This window comes from Piliocolobus tephrosceles, chromosome 5 (genome assembly GCF_002776525.5).
Source record: "Piliocolobus tephrosceles isolate RC106 chromosome 5, ASM277652v3, whole genome shotgun sequence".
In the NCBI taxonomy this organism is placed as follows: Eukaryota; Metazoa; Chordata; class Mammalia; order Primates; family Cercopithecidae; genus Piliocolobus; species Piliocolobus tephrosceles.
The window spans coordinates 120,131,909-120,145,618 of NC_045438.1; positions in this window are offsets into that span (position 1 = coordinate 120,131,909).

The following is a 13,710-nucleotide window of genomic DNA, read 5'->3' on the forward strand; positions in this document are numbered from 1 at the left end:
CAGGGGTATATGTGAAGTTTTGTTACATAGGTAAACACCTGTCATGGGAGTTAGTTGTATAGATTATTTCATCAATTAGGTATTAAACCTGGTACTCATTAGTTCTTTTTCCTGATCCTCTCCCTCCTCCAACCCTCCACTCTCTGAAAGGCCCCAGTGTGTGTTGCTTTCCCCACATATCCATGTGTTCTCATCACATATAAGTGAGATGAGAACCTAGCTCCCACACATAAGTGAGAACATGCGGTATTTGGTTTTCTGTTCCTGCATTAGTTTGCTAAGGATAGTGGCCTCCAGCTGCATCCATGTTCCACAAAGGACATGATCTCGTTTTTTATGGCTGCATAATATTCCATGGTGTATATGTGCCACGTTTTCTTTATTCCGTCTATCAGTGATGGGCATTTAGGTTGATTCCATGTCTGCTATTGTGAATAGTGTTGCAATGAACGTACACATGTATGTGTCTTTATGACAGAATGATTTACATTTTGGGGGTATATACCCAGTAATGGAATTCCTGCATTGAATCGTATTTCTGTCTTTAGGTCTTTGAGGAATCACCACACTGTCTTCCACAATGGTTGAAATAATTTACACTCCCACCAATAGTGTATAAGCGTTCCTTTTTCTCCATAACCTCATCAGCATCCATTAGTTTTTGCCTCTTTAAAAATAGCCATTCTGACTGGTGTGAGATGGTATCTCATTGTAGTTTTGATTTGCAATGTTTTTGATTTGAACGTTTTTTCATAAAAATCATCATTCATTCCTTCATTTAACACAAATTTGATAAATGGTCACTATAAATTAAAGAAACGTCTTAGTGTTTTTGTTGGTTTCTCTTTGCAGATTAGAAGTTGCCTAATCTCTTTCACAGGTCTCTTTCTAATGAAAACTTTCATTTGCCTCTTTCTATAATTTTTAAAACTTAATATTCCATCAAATGTCTAATGACTCCCAAATTTATATCGCCAAACTATGCTTCTTTGCCCACACTTCTACTCAACTCTTCCAATTGTGAGACTTTAAGCAAGCCTCAAACTCAGTATTTCCAAAACTGAATCGAGCAGTTTCCTCCTAGAACCTTGGTCCTAGTCCAGGTTTCTCTACAGCGTAGAAAAGAATCCCAATTCCTCTAGTTGAGCAAGACAAACCTGAGTCATGCTTTAATCTTTCTTCTCCCTTATCCTTACCTCCCATTTCCAATCTAACATTGAGCGTTTTAGTTTATCTTTATCTTTACTTTACTTCAATATATTTCTCAGTTCTGTATATATGCCTACAATCAATAACCTCTGCTTACCATATTCTCGAGAAGAATTTGGAGGCATGCTAAAATTCTCCCTTTTCTTCCATTATTTTTCTCTACAGTTCAGTTTCCACACTGTAATCAGAGAGTGCAAACAGAAAATGTTCTTCTTTCCTTATTTTCAGCTAGCTTTAATATAACTAACACAGAACAAACTATACATATTTCATGTGTAAAATTTGATACATTTTGATCTATGTATAACCCTTAAAACCACTAAAACAATCATGATAATGGATATAATTTATAGCCACAAAATTTCTCTTGTGTACATTTGTTCTTTGTCTTCTCCTCTCCATCCACTCCTCCTGCTCCAGGCAACCACCAATCTTCTTTCTGTCACATGAATTTGTTTGGACATCCTAGAGTTTTATATAAATGGTATGCAGTGTGTGCATTTTTCTGTCTGACTTTCTCAGCCCAATTAATCTAAGGTTTATCTATGCTGTTGTGTGTAACAGTATTTTATTCCTTTGTATTCATGAGCAGCTTTTCATTTTATGGATGCACCACTGATTGTTTATCCATTCCCGTTAAGATGTTACATTCAAATCAGTCATGTATGAAAGTTCCATTAGCTGCACATCTTCATTGATCCTTGGGTAAGTTCAGTCTTTTTAATCTTAGGCGTTTTGGTGGGTGTTTTGGTGTTTTGTTGTGGTTTTAACTCATAGTTCTCTAGTAGAAACCGATCCTGAGCTGATTGTTTTTGACATATCTATTCAACAATTTGGCCTATTTTAAAAAACTGGTTCTAAGCCTTGTGCAGAATTCTAAGAGGTCTTCATATATTCTAGTTAGATCTTCTTTGTCAACTATTTGTTCTGCAAATACTTTCTACCAGTCTGTTGCTTGTCTTTTTTATTATACGAAGAGGGTCTTTTAAAGAGCAAGATTCTAATTTTGATAAAGACCGATCTATCTACTTATTTATTTATTTTAGTTTGTATTTAAGGATTTTTGCCAAGTCAGTCAATTGTCACTTAGAATTTCACCTATGATTTTTTCTAGAAATGCTATAGGTTTAGTTTTTACATTAGTTCTATGATCTATGTTTAATTATTGTATATGGTGTCAGGTAAAAGTCGAGGTTCATTTATTTTGGATCAGCATAAGTTTTTACCATATAGTATAATTTGCATTGACACCTTCATAAAAAATAATTGATCATAGGAACATGAATATTTCTTGACTATTCTTTTCATTTATATATCTGTCTTTAATATTACACTGCCTTGATTACTATAACTTTATGTCGTGCAACCAGGTTTAGTAGGTTCTTCCTTTTTTCTTCTTTTTTAAAGTTGTTTTTGCTGTTTTATATTATTTGCATATCTGTATTAAATTTATCCTCAACTGATTTATTACAAAAGCCTGCCAGGATTTCAGTTGGAATTTTATTGAATAGATTGATTTGGTGAGAATTAACATTTTATCAATATCGCATGCATGTTCTGATTCTTGAACATCGTGTATTACTCTATTCATTTAGAGCTTCTTGAATTTCTCTCAGGAATGGCTTACAGTTTTACATATGAAGCTCTTCTATATGTTTGTAGAATTAATCATTCATTATTTCAGGTTTTTGGAGCCATCTGGTTCCTATTACTCCATCTAAGTCAGAAGCAAAAGTTTCCATATACAGTTTTAAAATTCCTTGAGTGTTCATTACTCATTACTTTTATTGTTTGCTAGAAATTTTATAAGACTTTTGCATTTTAGAGGCTCTGGTGATTATATTTTCTTTAAAAATATGTTAAATTTCATTCTGGCAGATAGTTAAATTTCTAGCAAGTCAAACTGATCTTGTCAAAATGCTTTTTTTTTTTTTTTTTTGGCATTATAAAGGAATTGTCTATTTCTGTCTTGTCTTTCTGTCTTGTCTTTGCTCCTAGAGTATGGTTCTTACTCTCACAGCATGGACTTCGTTGTTTCTGCTAAACAAATGTTTTCAATGTTTATTCATGCTTGCTTTGCCTACATTCCAGCATCTCTCTAATTTTTTTGTGGCTTCTCAAATTGCTTCTCAGCTTTCCAGAGAGCCTCCATGCACACAGACAGATTATAAATTAGTCAAATATATCAAAATTCTCTCTTTAGTTCACTGCCCCTTCCCCACCTACAAAAATAGGAGATGTCTTCCTCCTAAATTCTTAATGCTTGACGTTTGTCCATCAAGAGTGAAACTGTTTGGGCCTTAATTTGTTGAATTGATGCTTTAAAAAACAATTTCTAAAAGAAAGCCTAGTGCAATGTTCATTTCTTGAGCTTCTTTTTCATCAAAAATCATAGCAATAAATCTTAAGATAAATCCAACAAAGCAATAAATAGCAATAAATCCAATGCCTCCAAAAAATGTTGTTTTGTCAGAAAATAAGGTGCTTCATCTAGGAAAGAACTGAAATATTATTTTTTCTTTTAAAATACAAATTCATCATTTCTCAGCTCCAAACTCTCATGTTGTCTTCCACTTTTCTTGATAGCGTACCAGAAATATCCCGTGTTGTCTGATCCCTGCCTGCTTCTTCAACTCTTGTATTTCACTCCTTCCTGACACAGACACATACATATGCACATGCTGCTCAGTCAAAAGGAATAGTGGAATGAATTGCTTCCTTATAACTTTTCACATATCTTATATTCCATCTGCTTGGAATGCTTTTCCAACAACTATTTGAGAGGTTAATTAAAATTCATCTTTCAGGCTCAGTCCTCCCTTTATCATGGACCTCTTTCCTGATCTCTTCTCTGTTTAGCTCATTTCTCATCGGTACAGGCTCTCATATCTCCCTTAATTTTTCTTTCAGAGAATTTATGTTTTGTAATTAATTTTGTTTGCTTAATATCTTCTTGTTCCCATCGCAAGTCTGGGAGTATATCTGCCTTTCAAACACATTACCTAGTAGAGGCAGTCCTCACTTTGCACTGATATGACATGCATAAATATTAGTTATCACCTGTGTTGGTTAGTTAACACCAGTCCTGAAACAGTTCAAATATCAGTTACAACTATAATTAACTGACAAATTACAGAAAAGACAAACTTCTCTGCTAATTCTTCAATCTACAAAGCAGTCTGTGAATAACAGATGCCTTTGTATTTTCAGTCTGTCAGTGATTGGTCACTGTGGATCTGTTGCTCAGTTCATGTACAGACAGCAAAGCATGCGACTGCATTGCCTTCTTGTCTCTCAGTGATAAGCCCACATGATACTTTACAAAAATGCATAATCGAAAATGAGAGTTGGCCAATAAAAGTGCATCAAAGAAACAAAAAGTGATAATGCTGAAAATAAAATGCAAATTAAACATGAATTTGGAGTTACAAAATAAATAGCTGACAACAAGAATGCTAACATCATTTCCCTTTAATAGATACTAGATATAGAGAAGGAGGAACTTAGTTAATGTGCACTTACTGATACAAATGAGAAAAGTGGTTGTGATGAAAAGCTAAAGATTTCCCAGAGGAAGTGACACTGGAAAAAATGTTTATATTTAAAGGAACTCTCAGAGAAATTTCCTGACATTAAAAGTTCAACTGGTAAAATATTGAAAATTGACTCCAACTTAGAAAAGAGTAAGGAAACAACTCACCAAGGCGTAGAGGAGATGATCACTCCTACTCTGTTTTTGAAAACCAATTAAAAACTAATTGCCAATGTTTCTAGAATTTTAAACAACAGTGTATGAAATAAATACTAATTTTATTTTTGTCCATTTTCCTATACAGTCAAAATGGGTAGTACCATTTTTCAATGTTTTGACAATTCTAAAGATCACAGAACAAATCTGGTTTTCTCAATTGATTATTAAGATTTGTTTGCACATTTCATTTGTAGTTTCATCACGTGCAGTTATTTTTTATGATCTTGTATTACTGATAAAGACTGATTTAGTTAGTTAACAGTAAGTACTTTATAAAATAAATGAATTACATTTAAAAGAAAAAGGGAGCGCTGAGGAAAGGGAGATCTCTACTCTATAGAAACAACTTTTGTTTACTGCTCAGTTTTGATTTTTATCTAGTTACCGGACGTCACCTTATTCTGAAGAAGTTTTTAAACAGGTTATAGGTCATTAGTGGTGTTTTATGGTAAATTTGGGACAGTAATGATAGGCTATTAAAATTATGCAGAGAGTAAGATAGTTATCATTTTAACCATACTTGAATATTCTGAATAACTCTAAATGATCTCTGAATCCAAATTTGGAAGCATGCTGTCTTTTGAAGAATTACGCATGAGTTTAAGTTCAGTTTAAAAACTGTTCTATTTATTCAAACTAGCTATCCACTCAATTGACTTTTCTGTATAATTTTTGCATTACGTTCTTTTTAATCTTTTTTATTTAAAGTATTTATTTCCTTCTTAATATTGTTTTAACGTTTACTACAATTCATATGACACAGTTTTCCTCCATTTAAAATTTCACTGAAACACCCACAAAAAATTTGATGAGTCAATGTAGTCAATACATATCTAGCCTCTATGCTGACCCAGTCCTATTCAGTAACTTCTAAATCATTTTATTTTTGATATTTTGTGGTTCTCTCCAAAATCGAATATAGATTTAACACAAAATAAACCAATTAATGATCAGTAAATATGAGTCTAATAAAAAAAGTTTCTTTTTCCACATTTTTAAAAAACAATTTATGATTTTTAAATTTACTTTTTTTGGAAATATTTTCTAGAACTGTAAGACTTATCATATCGAAGACATCCTTAGAATTCTACTCAGCTAGTAATCATATTGATTTAAGTCAAAATCAGAAGTATATATCATGATTGCATTTATAACACTGAAATCCAGACAAAATGAATCACTGGACAAACATGAATGAAGCAAAAGTTTTCAGTTGTTGCACAACAGGAAACTTAAGATCCTTCACAGATAAGGGAATATATAAGGTAGGTCTCATATTTGAACTGGCTTTTGGCTTGAAGACCCATTTTAAACTGAAGTTTAATTAGGTAGAGCTTGAGAAGATATGGTAGACTCACTGAGCTGAGGAGGCAGAGATTGGAGTTTGGGGATGTTGCAAAACTAGACTTCTTAGGGCAAAATAAAGGAGTGGAATGACCTAAGTAGGGTGTTAAAAGTCTGTACATAAACTTCCTATACATGCTTGTGCAGGACTGAGTTTTAGGTGTGTACAACAAGAATTTGGAAACCCTAGCAGCATCTATGGCATCCACTGCTTCTCTGTAATATATGAAGACATACAGTGCTGAGAAACTTTGTATTGTTAGACAAGATACAGTAGAGATGGTATGTTGAACACCTCTAGCGTCATCTGAATGCCTTTGAAGTCATCTCTTAAGAGCAATGACCACACTCTAGACTACTATATACCCTAAGCCTGGGAACAAAACTGAAGTAGATGCAGCCTAACAAAAAATAAAATTATGCTTCATAATATTGAAAGCATCACCAGTTACTTTATGGCTGTAAGAAAAGATAACAACACATGGCTGGGTGTAGTAGCTCATGTCTGCAATCCCAACACTTTGAGAGGCTGAGGTGGGAGGGTTGTGTGAGACCAGAAGTTCCTGACCAGTCTGGGCAACATGATGAGACCCCCATCTCTAAAAATATAAATAATAATAATAATAATAACATACATAAAGGGAGATAATATTATCTAAACTTCCTACCATGTGTATCAACCATTTATAATACATAATAAAAATTAATAGACATGTAAAAAATCAAAAACAAATACCCTGACAGATATGGCTTATAAAGTAAGTAGAAACATACTCAACTCAAACTGATGATGAGACAATACAGCTGTTAAATTATCAAAGAAAGACTATAAAACATTGTAAATATATTAAAGGATGTAAAGAGAATGGCAGATATAGTAATAAAGTATACAGGGAATCTCACTAGATAATTAGGAAATGTAAAGAAGAACGAAATGGAAATTCTGCAACTAAAATATATAATATATGAAAAAAATGTGTTGTGTGGACACAATAACAGATTGGAAATTGCAAGGGGAAAAAAGACTACAACACTTGAAGAGATACCAGTAAAAGTTTTCTGAAAATTAGGGAGAAAAACATAAATAAATGAACTGCCTCAATAACCTAGGGTATAAATGGAGTTCCAGAAAGGTCAGCAAGTAAGCAAAGAATTTTTTATTACAATGACAGTTTACAATATCTAAGAATTGGTAAAAATATATTAATATATAGATTCAGAAAGTATAGCAAACTGCCTAACCAATCAATATATAGATGCCTCCCCTACATATGTAGTAATAAAACTAATGAAAACAAAAGATAAAGAGAAAATGTTGAAAGCAACAAGAGAAAAATGAAGACACTTAAGAAGAAAAAAGATATGCATACTAGCTTATTTACCATCAGAACAAAAAGGGCCAGATGAAAATAGAACAAAATATTTAAGGATATGGAAAAAAGTCTACCATAATTCTATATTCAGTGAAGCTATACTTCACAAAAGTGGGTGAAACCAAGACTTTTAGGATAATAAAAGCTGATAGAGTGATGTCATCAAGATGGCAGAATAGATGGTAGCCCACTCATATCACCCTAAGATAACAAAAAACAAAACAAACAAACAAAAAAATTCTGCACCCATCCACAGTCAAATGTCTCTCTGCAGGAGATTCAGAATTCAGGTAGAAGTTTATTTAACTGGTGGAGCCCAAGGCTTAGGCAGGTCATTTTGAAAGAGCAAAATTATGTTCAATTGGTTTATCTGCCCTGCTGAGCAGCTCAAAAGTGAATGGACAACATCCTATTTGGAAGGCTGCTACTTTGATCAAATAAGGTAAAAACAGATAAGCTTAATGGGCTGAATTGAATGCTTTATTTTTTCTAACTAGTCTCCCACTACTATTGTGTGAAAGTCTACATTTTTTCATAGGTCTCTAAGAACTTGTTTTATGAATCTGGATGCTAGTGTGTTGGATGCATATATATTTAGTATAGTTGTTAGGTCACCTTGTTGAATTGAACCCTTTACCATTATGTAATACCCTTCTTTGTCTTTTTTGATCTTTGTTGGTTTAAAGTCTGTTTTGTTTGAAGTTAGGATTTTAACCCCTGCTTTTTTTGTTTTCTATTTTATTGGTAGAGTTTCTTCTATCCCTTTTTTTGAGCCTGTGGGTGTCATGTGTGAGATGGGGCTCTTGAAGACAGCATGCCATTTGGTCTTTCTTTTTGATTTAGCTTGCCACTCTTTGCCTTCTAAGTGAGGCATTTAGCCCATTTAGATTAAAGATTAGTATTTGTACGTGTGGATTTGATCCAGTCATTGTGTTGTTAGCTGGTTATTATGCTGGTTTGCTTGCATGGTTGCTTTATAGTGTCACTGGTTTGTGTACTTAAGTATGCTTTGTATTAGTGGATTGTGGTCTTTCCAATCTGTATTTAGTTCTCCTTTCAAGATTTCTTGTAAGGCAGATCTAGTGGTAACAAGACCTCAACATTTGCTTATCTGAAAAGGTTTCTATTTCTCCTTTGCTTAGCTAGCTTTGTTTGGCTGCATATAAAGTTCTTGAAGAGTTTTTTCTTCAAAAATGTTGAATATAGGCACCCAATCTCTTCTAGCTTCTAGGGTTTCAGCTGAGAGGTCTGCTATTAGCCTGATGCAGTTCCCTTTGTAGGTGACCCACTCTATCTGCCTTTAACATGCTATCTTCCAGGTGTTCTCTATATTTCCCGAATTATGCTGTTAACCTCTCCAGCAAGTATTGGGAAGTTTTCATGGACTGTACCCTGAAATATTCTTTCTAAGTTGTTTACTTTCTCCCCCTCCCTTTCAGGGATGCGAATATTCATACATTTGTCCTCTTTACATAATCCCATGTTTCTCAGAGGTTTTATTCATTCTTTTACATTTTTGTCGGACTGCATTATTTCAGACAGCCAATCTTCAAGTTCTGAGATTCTTTCCTCTCCTTGGTCTATTTTGCTGCTAATAGTTGTTACTGCTTTGCAAAGATAATGCATTATATTTTGCAGCTCTTTCAGATCCATTAGTTTTTTTTTTAAAATATCAGCCATTTCATCCTTCAGCTCCTGTATCATTTTACTGTGATTCTTAGTTTCCTTGGATTGGGTTTAGCCATCCTCTTAAATCTCAATAACTTTTGTTTCTATTCATATTCTGAGTTCTATTTCTATCATTTCAGTTGTCTCAACCTGCTTAAAAACTTTCTTTGGAGAACTGATGCAATCGTTTGGAGGACATACAACACTCTGGTTATTTGATTTACCAAAGTTCTTGCATTTGTTCTTTCTCCTCTCTGCATGCAAGTGTTCCTGTAACTGCAACATAGTTGAGTATACTCAATCAGTTTCTTTTCTGGATGTTTTCACAGGGCCTAGGCTTTGTGCAGGGTCTTTACTTGAAGCTGACTTCTTGTCTTGGTTTCATGGTGGGGGAGGTGTATGTTAGCAAGGTATGTCTGATGTCGAAACTTTGGGTTGTAATCTAATACATGGTACTTAGGCATATTGGTTAGTTCGTGGACTTTTGCTCAGTTGTGTGGCTTCCCTTTGTTTTCTCACCATGTCAGCCATGTTTCATCTCAATACTCTGAAAGTGTGGGCTCCTCTCCCCCTTGAATGCTGGCCGTTGATTATGGCTTGGCACTCCTGAACTGCCCACTACAGCTCTGGGGAGATTTCATGGTTTGTGTTTCTTCCTGAACTTGGAAGCAACAGAGGAAGGGAACTTAGTAGTGGTTGTGGCCAAGGGTTATTTATTTATCTCCTGGGGGTTCCTCCCCAGAGACATGCAGGCCAGCAATCACTCAGTTCAGTCAGCTCAGGATGGAGGGTCTGTGCTGTGGGCCCAAGCCAGGGGTTCCCGGTCTAGTGATGAGCAGGGTGGGTGGGTAGGAACTGTGAAAGACAGACTGGCCTTCTTTCCTTGGGTTGACTGCAGCTTGTTGGAGGTGTAGATAAGGCACTTAAGGTCTTTGCTCTTTTGTTAGTTCAAGGGTGGCAATGGCAGTTCCACTATAGAGGTAGTGGCAGAGAGGCTTTCAGTTGCCCCTAGGGCTTCTGTCCAGGGCATTGAAAAGCTGCTACTGGCTCAATAGCCCCAGTTGGGGGGATGACTAGAGGCCCGGGCCTGGAGGATCTGTCCATTGAGGAAATATGGGAACAGGCACCCACAGTCTAACCTTTTTTCTGTAGGACTGCTGCAGTATGCTGGGGGTCACTCCAGTCCCTAGTCACCTCAGATTTTCCAGTACCTGGAGGTGTCAATAGTGAAGGCCATGAAAGAGCAAAGATGGCAGCCAACTTTACTTTCTGGGATCTTTATCCTAGGGAGATACAGATCCGTTTCCTGCCCAAATGCACCTGTAAGTGATGGCTGGAGACCGTGGTCGGGAGGTTACTCCCAGTGAAGAAGAACGAGATTATGCACCTGCTTTAAACAGTCTGGCCACATTTTCATAGCGCAACTGTGCTGTGCTGGGTGTCTCAAAAGCCCGAAGGTTGGGTCTAAGTCACCCAAACAGGAAAGATGGCAGTCCATCCCTCCCTCTGGGAGCTTTGCCCAAGGAGATTTGAAACCTTTGTCAACTAGAGAATACCGACAGGGCTATCTGGAGACCCCACTTGAAAGGTTCCACTGAGTGAGAAGAAACAGAAGCAGAGACTTGCTTAAAAAAAAGCAGTACGGCAACGTTTCTGTAGAGCATCTGTGCTGTGCTGGGGGTCTGCTTCAGTCCCTGGTCACCTGACATGAATGAGCCTAAAGGAGCATCCCCCCTTGATGTTTTTTCTGTTTTTCTAGTTGATCGGGGGGAGGGATGGGGAGGATGATGGTGTGACTATGAAATTATGCAATTTTTGCCAAGGGAGGAGTACACTGGTATAACAGCTATATGTATTTTTACTTTCTTCCACAAATTATCTCAAAAAATCTTTTCTTTTCTTCCTTGCCTAATGCAGTGGTCCTAGGACAGGACTGAAACTACAAGTACTGGAAGTAGGGATGATTTTTAAGCAAAATATGTCACTACATTTTTAAACTTTGTCAAAATTCCTAAAGGTCTGATGGAGGTACATGGTGCCTTCACCCCTTCTAGCAAAATTGGGGTTAAGAATAAGTATTGCTATATTGTCTAGTGGTAAAAATACCTCACTAGTTTGGAACCTATGTAACTCTTCCTTATATAAATGGCAATGGACTGAGTGGGAGACACTTGCTAGACTAGTATTGCTGCCAGCAATCTGGACCATCACAGTGGCCAAACCTCATGTCCTTTCTGAAAGTGGAAAAGTTTAGGTAAAAATAAATGACAAATGAAACAAAAGGAGGAATAATAGCCAAGGGTAAAGAAATGAATAAATGGCTTATAAAATGAGGGGAATTCAATATTACATTAGCAACTCTAAAGAATCTCACAGAAGAAATGAAATTGTTGCTTAGCTCAATTATTCCAGATGCCTAAAGGGTGAAGCTTTGCCGAGACCACTCCTACTTTTGGAACCTGACAAGGTAGAAAGAAGGGCTGCAAATCTGAGAGGCTTTGGCCTAGAAGAAACTCATGCAGTATGATGAACTAGACTAATTATTACTAATTATTTATATTTGTTTTACTGTTATAGACCCATGGTTGAAAACCAAGGGGTGGCGTGCGACTCTATGATATGTACTGGTTTTTGTCCACAGTTTCTCATTCACAATTCTCATAGCCCTTGTTACAATCTTTTATTATAATGTTGAATACATTAGGCCTCAGGCACAGGTCTTGGGAAACAGAATCTCTTTTGTCCTTTTATCACCTGCCCCAAGGCAACGCCCTAATCTTCCCCTCTCTTTCTTTTTTAGTTAGTTAGTTTGTTCTTTTGTTTTTTGAGATGGAGTTTCACTCTGTTGCCCAGGCTGGAGGCAGTGACATGATCTCAGCTCACTGCAACCTCCGCCTCCCTGGTTCAAGCCATTTTCCTGCCTCAGCCTCCCAAGTAGCTGAGATAACAGGGGCCCACCTTCATGCCTGGCTAATTTTTGTATTTTTAGTAGAGATGAGTTTTCACCATGTTGGCCAGGCTGGTCTTGAACTCCCGACCTTAGGTGATCCACCCATCTCAGCCTCCCAAAGTGCTGGGATTATAGGCTTCAGTCACTGCACCCTGCCTTTCCTCATCTTTCTGATTGTAGGTCTTAAGACTCTCCCCAGAGAGGATCCCACTCTATATATTTGTTTTTTTAAAAAATGCTAACATCATGAAGCTTCCATAAAAACCCAGGAGGTCTGGGTTTAGAGAGCTTCCAGATAGCTGAACACATGGAGATTCCTACAGGATGAGATGGCACACCTGGAGAAAGCATGGCAACTCCACACCCCTTCCCCCATAACTCATCGTATGCAGCTCTTCATTTATATCCTTGGTAATATTTTTTATAATAAATCAGCAAACATAAAGTGTTTCCCTGAGTTTTCTGAGCTGCTCCTGCAAATTAATTGAACTCCAAGATGGGGTTGTGGGAACCCCAACTTGAAGTGGGTAGGTCAGAAATTCAGGAGGCCTAGACATGAGACTGATATCTGAAGGGAAGAAGTCTTGAGGACTTATCCTTCAAGTGGTGTGTGGGGACAAACTGCAACATCTTTGGTCACAGAAGTCATCTTTGTTGGTGGTTGTTGTGGTGTGAGAGCAGAGGAAAAACGCAGTTAGAGAGTTTTTCCCTAAACAGAGACTGACTCCTATCTCATAGCCTGGGAGTCTGAGCTTCCTTTATGGACTCACCAATCTCTATCCCACAGTAGATCTTTTAAAAAAAAAAGCTCAGTTTCAGCTCTGACCCCTCTTGCTGCAGGTGAAGAATTATGCGATATGTGTTGAGATCTGCGTCTATCTGTGTAAACAACACAAGCTCTTCAGCCTGTTACACAGGAGATCTTAAGTGGACTCACTGACATCTCTGACTCCTTCTACTGTAATTAGTTAACTATCCCATCTCTGCAGGGACTTGCTTGAAGATGTATGCCCCTCCGAGCCAATGATAACAGGCTGTACATCCTCCATCCCACAACGGATGCTTAAGGGATCCAGTCCCAGCTTCAGCCCCTCCTGCTGCAGTCAAGAAAGTATTCTATTTGTGCAGGAACTTGTTGGGTGATGCACACCCCTCTGAGCCTAGACAGAACTCTTCGGACTCTGTCTCACTGCTGATTCCAGGCAGGCCCAGTCTCAGCTTCAGCCCCTTCTGCTGTGGTCAGAAAACTCCTACCTGTACAGAGATCGCTGGCAGATACATAAAACTCTGAGCCAACAAGACGGGCTCATTAAACACTTTCCCACAGTAGATTCCAAAGGGGTCCAGTCTCAACTCTAGCCCCTTTTTTGCTACAGGTAGGAAGTCATTCCACCTGTGCAGGGATCTGCTGAGAG